This window comes from Nycticebus coucang, chromosome 15 (genome assembly GCF_027406575.1).
Source record: "Nycticebus coucang isolate mNycCou1 chromosome 15, mNycCou1.pri, whole genome shotgun sequence".
Classification (NCBI taxonomy): domain Eukaryota; kingdom Metazoa; phylum Chordata; class Mammalia; order Primates; family Lorisidae; genus Nycticebus; species Nycticebus coucang.
In genome coordinates, this window is record NC_069794.1 from 70,922,957 (window position 1) to 70,931,227 (window position 8,271).

Sequence of the window (8,271 nt, forward strand, 5' to 3'; positions counted from 1 at the left end):
CACCACCATCTGTTTCCAGAACTCTCCTTGTCTTGCAAAATGGAAACTCTACCCACTGAACACTGCCCCTTCTTCTCCTCCTCCAGCCCCTGGAGAATCATCATTCTAATTTCTGTTTCTATAATTTTTGATTACTTTGGGTACCTCATGTGAGTGGAATTACACAGTATTTGTCTTTTTTGTTTCTGGCTAATTTCACTTAGTGTAATGTCCTCAAGGTTCATCCTTGCAGTAGCATGTGTCAGAATTTCCTTCATATTTAATAATGATGAATTCTATTCCATTGTATGCATATTCGACATTTGGTTTGTCAACGGCTGCAGCTAGCTTATAACTTTTGGTTTTTGTGAATAATGCTGCTACCCACATACATGGGTATACAAATATCAGTTCAATTTCCTACTTTCACTTATTAGGGGTGTATATCCAGAAGTACAATTATTGGATCATATGGTGATTCTGTGTTTAATTTTCTGAGAAATCATCATATTGTTTTCCTTAGCGGTTGCACCATTTTACATTCTTACCAAAGCTTGTTATTTATTATTTTTGTTTTAGTTTTTTTTTTTTTAATAATGGCCATCCTAGTGAATGTAAAGTTTTATTTCATTGTGGTTTTATTTACATTTTCATAATGACTAGCGGTGCTGAGCATTTTTTCATGTCTTTATTGGCTATTTGTATATCTTCTTTGGAAAAAAATGTCCATTTTAATCAAGAAGCTGTTTGAGTTTTGTTAGTTATTAGGCCCTTTGCTTTCATAGACCTAATAAAGAGTGAAGCAGTTTCATCAGTCAGTCAAGCAGCATCTCCTGACCTTGGGAGGAAGGCCTGGCACCACATGTGCACTAAAGCCTGTTCAGGTGGCAGTGCAGACAGCAGCCTCCTGGTAACAGAACTTGGTATTTTCTTGTAATTACCTGGAATTTAACAAGGAATTTTCAAGGGGCTGAAAATCAGGTTGTGGGGAGTAAAAGAGCAAATGTGTCCTCAGGTAAATCAGTGAGGAAGACCTCTGATCAGAAAACGCTTCCTTGCCCTGGAATGAATGACTGCACACTGGGTCCTAACTTATGTCTTCAGTTGTGATCTAGCCACAAGGAGGAAAGTAGCTCTGAACAAAAAGAAAACATACTTTGGCACTTAGGGATATTCCAGATGAAAGCTTACTTTTTTTTTTTTTTTAAACGTTTCTTTGAGACTGGGGACTTAACATGAGTTAGGCTCCTGAAAAGCCATGGTTAACATGCACTCTTCTTCAACCACCATGTGGACCTTTACTCCACACTCTCTAAACACAGATAATTACCATGGTAACCCCAGTGTTTCACGGCTCTCATGCATACACTTACACCTTTCTTAAAGAAACACAGAGCACAACAATGTAGAATTAAAACAGTAAATCATTGGAATGTTTTTTATTTGTTGTTACATAGCTGTCAGAATTTAAAGAAGAGCTGGACATTGTCATGCACTATCAATTGTACTTGGCCAAAGTAGACATTTGGCCAGGCCCTTTGACATCCTGCCAGAAAATAGGGTCATGTTTGTAACATTGTATGAGGAATGACCGATGGGTTTTCTAGATTGTTAGGGTCAGGAGACTCTTGAAGTAGAAAATGTCACTAAGAACACAACGTACTGAACAGTACGGATTTTTACATGACACATTCACTGCGCAGACTGTGTTCAGTTAAGTTACAGTTGTGATTACCCTGAAGTTGGTAAAAGTTTGGGCAAACAAGCTTTTTTGGTAGCATCTAATTTTATCTTTGGTTGTATTTGGAAACGTGCCTTCAGAAGTCTCTCACTCTCTTTTTTTTTTTGGCTATGTAAACAGTCTTTTATTGTCCTGTGAATACTCAATGAGCGGTCAGTAGAATGAAACCCACATAAGCTTTCACCAAAAGTCATCTCTGTGCAGCTTCTGACTAAGGAGACATAGCAAAGGCAAAGATGCACAGGCTGAAGATAAGTAATTTTGTTACAAATGCTTTTAGCAAGCCACCTTTCCTTGGGTTTAAATGTTTCACTCTGTTTTGTCCACGTATGAAAAGAAATATTTTTCTGCAATTCTACGTGAAATGAGGACTAGCTCTTTCTCCTTAATGGAATGTAGCTCTGATTTCTCTGTCATTAGCCACTCTGTCTCTGGGATACTAATGTTTTGATGAGAGAGAAGAAAGGACCCTCTTCTGTTTGATTGTTTTCTTTTAAATTAAATGTAGTAATAAATCTAACCCAACCAAAATAACTGCTGAACATTTCATATTAACATAGCAGTGAAGATGAACTTGGGCAGTGCATGATAAATGTTTCCCTGTGCTTAGATTGGAATGCCTCCAAACCCTTAAACTCCCACACCAATTTGGAAAAGCCTACCTGAGGTTTTTATATCCTTAGCCTGAATATTCATTTTTCATTTATAAGATAGAGCCCCTAAGTTTCAAGGACAACCCTGCTATACTTCTGTAGAAAGTACACAAAGATAATGTTGGAATGAGAAACTTTTTTTTTTTTAACCTAGTGAATATATCTTTGGCTTCCATAACTATCATGTGAACACCTCTCTCTGTTTTATATAATTTAGTTATAATTCTATAAGCCTCAATTTTGTGAGGTCAGAAATAAACCAATCGGTAACCTGCTTATTAGCCATGTACCTACAATGTGGGGGATTAAGATCAGATGTAACAACATTCTGACTCTTCAGGGACTCTTGTCCTGTCAAGAATCAGATGCTAAAATAAATCAGCTTCTTTGTGAGTCTGAACAGCTAACAGAATGACTGCTCTCTGCTTTCATGTGCACTGACTGGAGAACTCAGGGAGGAGGTGAGACCTGAACAGGTGCCCGATGGATAGAGTTTGCAAGAAGACCACATGATGCTATGATGAGAATTCAATGAGTTGACAAACCTTCATTTGAAATAATCATGACTTGTTTCATTTCTGTGTTTGCAGGGCCCCAGATGGTGTATGATACAGAGAACTTGTCCTCACAGAGCATGTAGCTTAGTTGAGAGTAAAAGGAGGGGTGTTCAATTCAGACTGGGGGGATGAAGTCTCCCTCAAGTCTCACATTTGCCATGGACTCACATGCTACCTGCCTGTGCTCTGTCCTCTTGCTTGGAGTGGCTGCTAGATGGATAATTCCCCTCATCCTTCTGATGTAGTGCAAACACTACTCCTTCACTCAGGGACACCTTCCCTGGTATCTCTGGAAAGGTAAAAGTCAACCCCTCATCATAATCCCTTGTATGTACCATCCTTTGCGATTATCAGTTTTAATTTATGGGATTATGTATCCCCTATTAGACTATGAACTCCAAGAGGGCAGAAACCATTCTCTGGTGTTGTTTAATTCTGTATCTCTAGTACCCAGTGTCTACTACCCAGTACTTGATATGTAGGAGGGGCTCAAGAAATGTCTGATGAAAGCTCTTGATGGGTGGGTTCCCATGGGTGCTGTCCAGGGGTGGGTTTGCTACTTAGGGTTCTCATGCCCTTCCCTTCTCTCAACTCCTTGGGGGTCATTTCTGTCTAGTCCTCATCATCTTAACCTGGACTCTTGCTATCAGCTCCTAAATGTCATTGCTGTCTACAGTTATGAAATTTTTTATTTAAATAACTGCTCTTGCTGTTAGAGTAAGCCCCTGTGGGAAAGTCTGATTGTGTCACTGGACACTGGAGGCTGACGTGCCCGAGGCCTGGGGTGATGTATTGCTCTTCCACTGCTCCCCCAGCTCCTTACCCTGTCCTGTGACACCCGCTCAGAGCCTCTTTGAGCTTCCTCAACTCTCTGCGATGTTTCATGCTTCTCTGACTTTGCTTGTGTCATTCCTCCGGGCTGGAAGGCCTTTGCTTCCTGAATTTTATCTGAAAAAGTCATACTCATCTTTTTTTGGGGGGGGGGGGGGAACAGGCATTTTATTGAATGGGAAAGGAACACTGAAGTGTTCAAGAATTAACCAGATGTGGGTGAGGAGTTGGACAGAATGTCCTATGCCATCATTAATAGCCAGACATCCATCCCTTTTGACTTCAGACTGGATTTTGGTATGGTCTGGGTTCAGTGGTTTAAGTCTGCTTTATGATGAGGCTGCACAGAGTAGAAGAGATCAAATCAAGCCAACCATCTGATCTATCTGTCGCATGTAGTGCTCTTTAAGGGCAGAGTATCTCCTCTTCTCAGGAACATGACTGGAATTGGAGCTGGAGTTGACGACTTTTAACTCGTGAGATTAAGGCCTGTGCACACTTTCCTTCTTGGTCCTGCTCTCCCTCCTTAGAGAAGAATTCCCTCCAGGGTGATTCCCTAAGATGTTTGTCCACAGATACAATGTGCCCCTCCGTTGTGAACATGTATCTGGTTTCAGATTTGTGTACTGGATTCTCCTCATCAAACAGCAGATACAAATATTTACAGGTATCACTGAGAAAGAAGCTCTCCATCCGGTCCTCTGTGGACTTGTCAATGATGTGATGCAGTGTGGCATACCCACATTTGACTTTTGTGTACTTTTCCAGACTCTGCAGAATATCTATTTCTACATGGAGATAGAAGGGATTCTTGGTTGCCTGGTAGATGAGGTATGTGGACTCCACCAACTCCGGCCTCAGCGGATAGAAGAGAACATCAGGGGCCTGCAGCTGCCAGTTATACCGCTCAGGGAGGGCACCGCAGCGCCTCCATATGGCACAGTAAAAGGCGTACAGTAAAAGGCGTGGAGGCAGATGGCATCTTCCACATCTCCTATCAGCACCTGCAGTCAGGGGAAGAAGGCCTGTAGAGAGTCAATCCAAGTGTTCATCAGCTGCCCACTGAACATGTTCACGTTGACATGGAGGGCGGGGGTGTCTCCTTCTCCCTCCTTGCAGGCTTCCTGCCCTCTTCTTAAGTAGTTCTGAATGTTCTGATATGTAGCATTAAACATTTCTAGGTCTTCTTTTTCTCCAAAGAGAATGTAAGATTTCAAGAGGTATTCATAGAAGGAGTCCAGCCCAGCACCGAAGCCACTCTGTTTTCCAACCCAGTGGCCCATCTGAATGTTGACAACATTGCCTAATAATCCAGTATCATTGCTCCGGAGGTTCCAAATGGCTTTCACTGCTCGTCTGGCCACCCACCCACTGAAACGTGGAATCCCCCAGCAGTGGGCTCAGAATCCCAAATTCCACCAGGAGGGAACCAGCTCCCGCCCTGCACTCCTCATTATTGCTGTCAGGAGAAACTCCTGTCTTTAGATTCTCCCGAGGATAAGGGATCCCTGTCTTGGTGTTTTCAAAAGCAGGAAAGAGCCGTACAGCCAGGTCATGGGCCATGTGCAACAATTCATTATCATAATCCTTAATAGCCATGTCACCAAAGGGCTGCTTGGAGTCAGTAATTGTTCTGTGGGCAGAAAGGAGGCTTCCCTGGACCCTTATTGTAGCCTCAAATACTTGGACAGTGGAATCTCTGTCAAATGAAACTGTCTCAATCGCCAACTTGACTGCTTTCTGGAACTCAGATGAATTTCTCATTACTGCAAGTGTATCCAGTGCATCGACAAGAGTCATTGAATTGTTCCCTAGTGCATCATTGATGTTCAGATTTGAAGGGTCTCCGCGGTCCGGTCCCCTGCCACGGCAGTGGATGGGGTTGAGCTTGTCTGGGGAAAGGCGTGCGCCATGTAGTTGTCATAGCCAAAGAGGAACATGCCCCGCGCCAGGTCGCGCATCTGGGCGCGCAGCTGCGGCGGGAAGGCCCGGCTGTAGCGCTACTCATACTGGTCCCGGCCGCGGCCCCGGCAGCCGGCAGCCCAGCACGTAGCCCCAAGGGGCCGGGCCGCCGCCCTGCTCACCAGCTGCTGCAGGCACAACGGCCCCGACGGCCCACGGGGTGGCCCGGCCTGGCCCGCGGGCCTCGAGGAGGGCATCGTGGGGCCATCGGGGCCTCTCAGGCGCTGGAAACCGAAGCTGAGAGGAAAGCGCAGGTAGAAGCCCATGCTGGGCCCCAGCCCGAAGACGAACCACAATACTCCATGCAGGCCAAGCCGGAGGAGCACCAGCCACAGGACCAGCGCTCGGCATTGCAGGGTCGCATGGGCGCCGCTGGCATTATTTTAAAGCGCTGGGGGCCTCCCACGCCGACCCCTGCACACCACACCCGGCCCGTAGAGCGGCTCCCTTCCCCTTTAAGGTACTCCTCCGTGAGGCACCAGACACTGGCCCATTGTCCCCAAGCCCCGGTCCTCGGGCCTCGCCCGCCTGGTCGCCCGGGATTGGCCTGGCCTCGCGGGGCGCGGCGGGAGACCCCCTCCCCCCCATACTCATTCTTAAAGATCCAACCCCAAAAGTTCCTTCTATTATGATTTCCCCAATTCATTCCTTTTGTACCTGTGCTAGGCAGTTAGCCCTGCTTTTTGCTCTTATCAAGCAGTCCCGCCATTATTTGTTTACAGATCTATCTCACTTGCTACCCTGAGGTCAAGGAGGGCACAGGTCATGCTAGTCACGTGATGATCCCCATTTAGTCTCCATAATTTAACACAGTGTCTGTCACAATACAGTAGAACTTTCATAGCTGACCACCTCCCTACACTGACCACCTCCTTAAGTTGACCTAATTTTTACAGACTGGACATGTACATATCAGTACAGTAGGCCTAGTTCCTTATGTTGACCATCTCCATATGTTGACCAGTTTGTTACAGTTCCTTGGGTGGTCAACTTTCAGAAGTTAAATACAATTCTATTGTATTTTAAATGAATGAATCCCATATCTTAAGAATTTACTAATTTTTTTCATGTGTTAGCTCCTCTCCTAAGTTAGATCTCAGGCTTCTGGAGGCAGAAATAGGATTTACATTCTCCTCATCTGTCACTCTTGTGCTGATTACATATAATAAGAACATACAAAATTTGCTGATTGGTTGAACACTAGAAAGCCATCCCTTTTAAACATAATGCTGTTGAATATAAAATATGTTGGGGGGGTGACAATAAAATAGGGTGGTAGGAAAATACCAAGAAATGTAATTTGTCACATAGTCTTATGAAAAATGTCATTCTAGCAATGCAAAAAGAAAGACTGCACAGAATTCCAGCTGAGATTCTTAAAAGTTTTATTTGTGAAAATATTTATTCCAATGAGTAACCTCTAATTCAAGTTCATAATTTTTTTCCCCTAACACATGTGTTAGGGATTCAGTAACTTGTCATTGTAATGAAAATTGAGATTTCATGTTTTTGAATTGTGAGTGATTAAAAAAGCTTGATAAAGGTACTCGTTGTTGAGAATCCAAGAAAAAAAATGAAAGAATAATTAGATTTGGGTCTGAGCTGAGTGAGGACTGTTGTGCCAGTGGTTCTCATCGGTGGTCCTCAGCTCAGCAGCATCACTCAGCATCCTTTGGGCAATGGTTAGAAGTAGAAATGTGTGGATCAGGAACTCTGGAGTGAGGCCCAACAATCTGAGCTTTTACATGCCTTGTGATTCTGGTGCACCTGATAGATCAATATCCCTTGCTTCAGTGGAATTATTTTTTCCAATACAGTGACTTTCCTTTCTCAGCAGGGTTCATTCAATCTTATCTCAGAATGAGGAAGCTGTTTGGGTAGATTTGATTCATCAGATATTCTGCCTGCCTCCTTGTACTTCCACTCTCTGACCTACATTGTGCTTTCTGGTGCTGTACAAATGGAATACAATTCTTTTGCATGGCACGGCCTGTTGCTACTTTGCATCTGTTGTGCCTGCTTTGCATTCTTGCCCATGGGAAACACTCCTACATCTGTTCCCCACTCCATGTGAGACGTGTTTCCCAGCCTCTGCCACACCTCCCCTGCATGCATTTTTCCTTGTTGGGATTGAGCATCCCCCTGGACACCCCAGACTTCATCTGACCAGTGCAGAATGCCACCTACATGTAGCGCTTCTATCCACATGGGTGAAGAGTGTGTTCGCTTTTTTGTCTGGCATGACATAGTTCGCTTATATTGGCTTTTCAGTAAAACAAGAACATATGCTGAAAGAGGCATTCTATGTAGGTTTTGCATGAGCTGTGATTTTGTTTCGTAGGCTTCTGCTTTCTGGTAGAATCTGATTTTTGAACCTGTGGGAAGAATTGTAAAATCACCCCTCGCTGTGCTTGATGCTGCTGCTTTTGGCTTGTTTGCTCTAGTCTACTGAGGTCTTCTAGATCTTGAACTTGTAGAACATATTACACAGGGTCACTAATTGTGCTCACTCTATTTTTGTTTAACTAGAAATGTCCACCAAGATGAG

The 8,271-nt window shown here is 44.0% G+C and overlaps 1 pseudogene; it reads right to left on the reverse strand.

Moving 5' to 3' along the window:
• Nucleotides 1–4,120: 4,120 nt before the first annotated feature.
• LOC128566472 (ER degradation-enhancing alpha-mannosidase-like protein 1) lies at nucleotides 4,121–7,970 on the reverse strand (annotated as a pseudogene).
• Nucleotides 7,971–8,271: the final 301 nt, after the last annotated feature.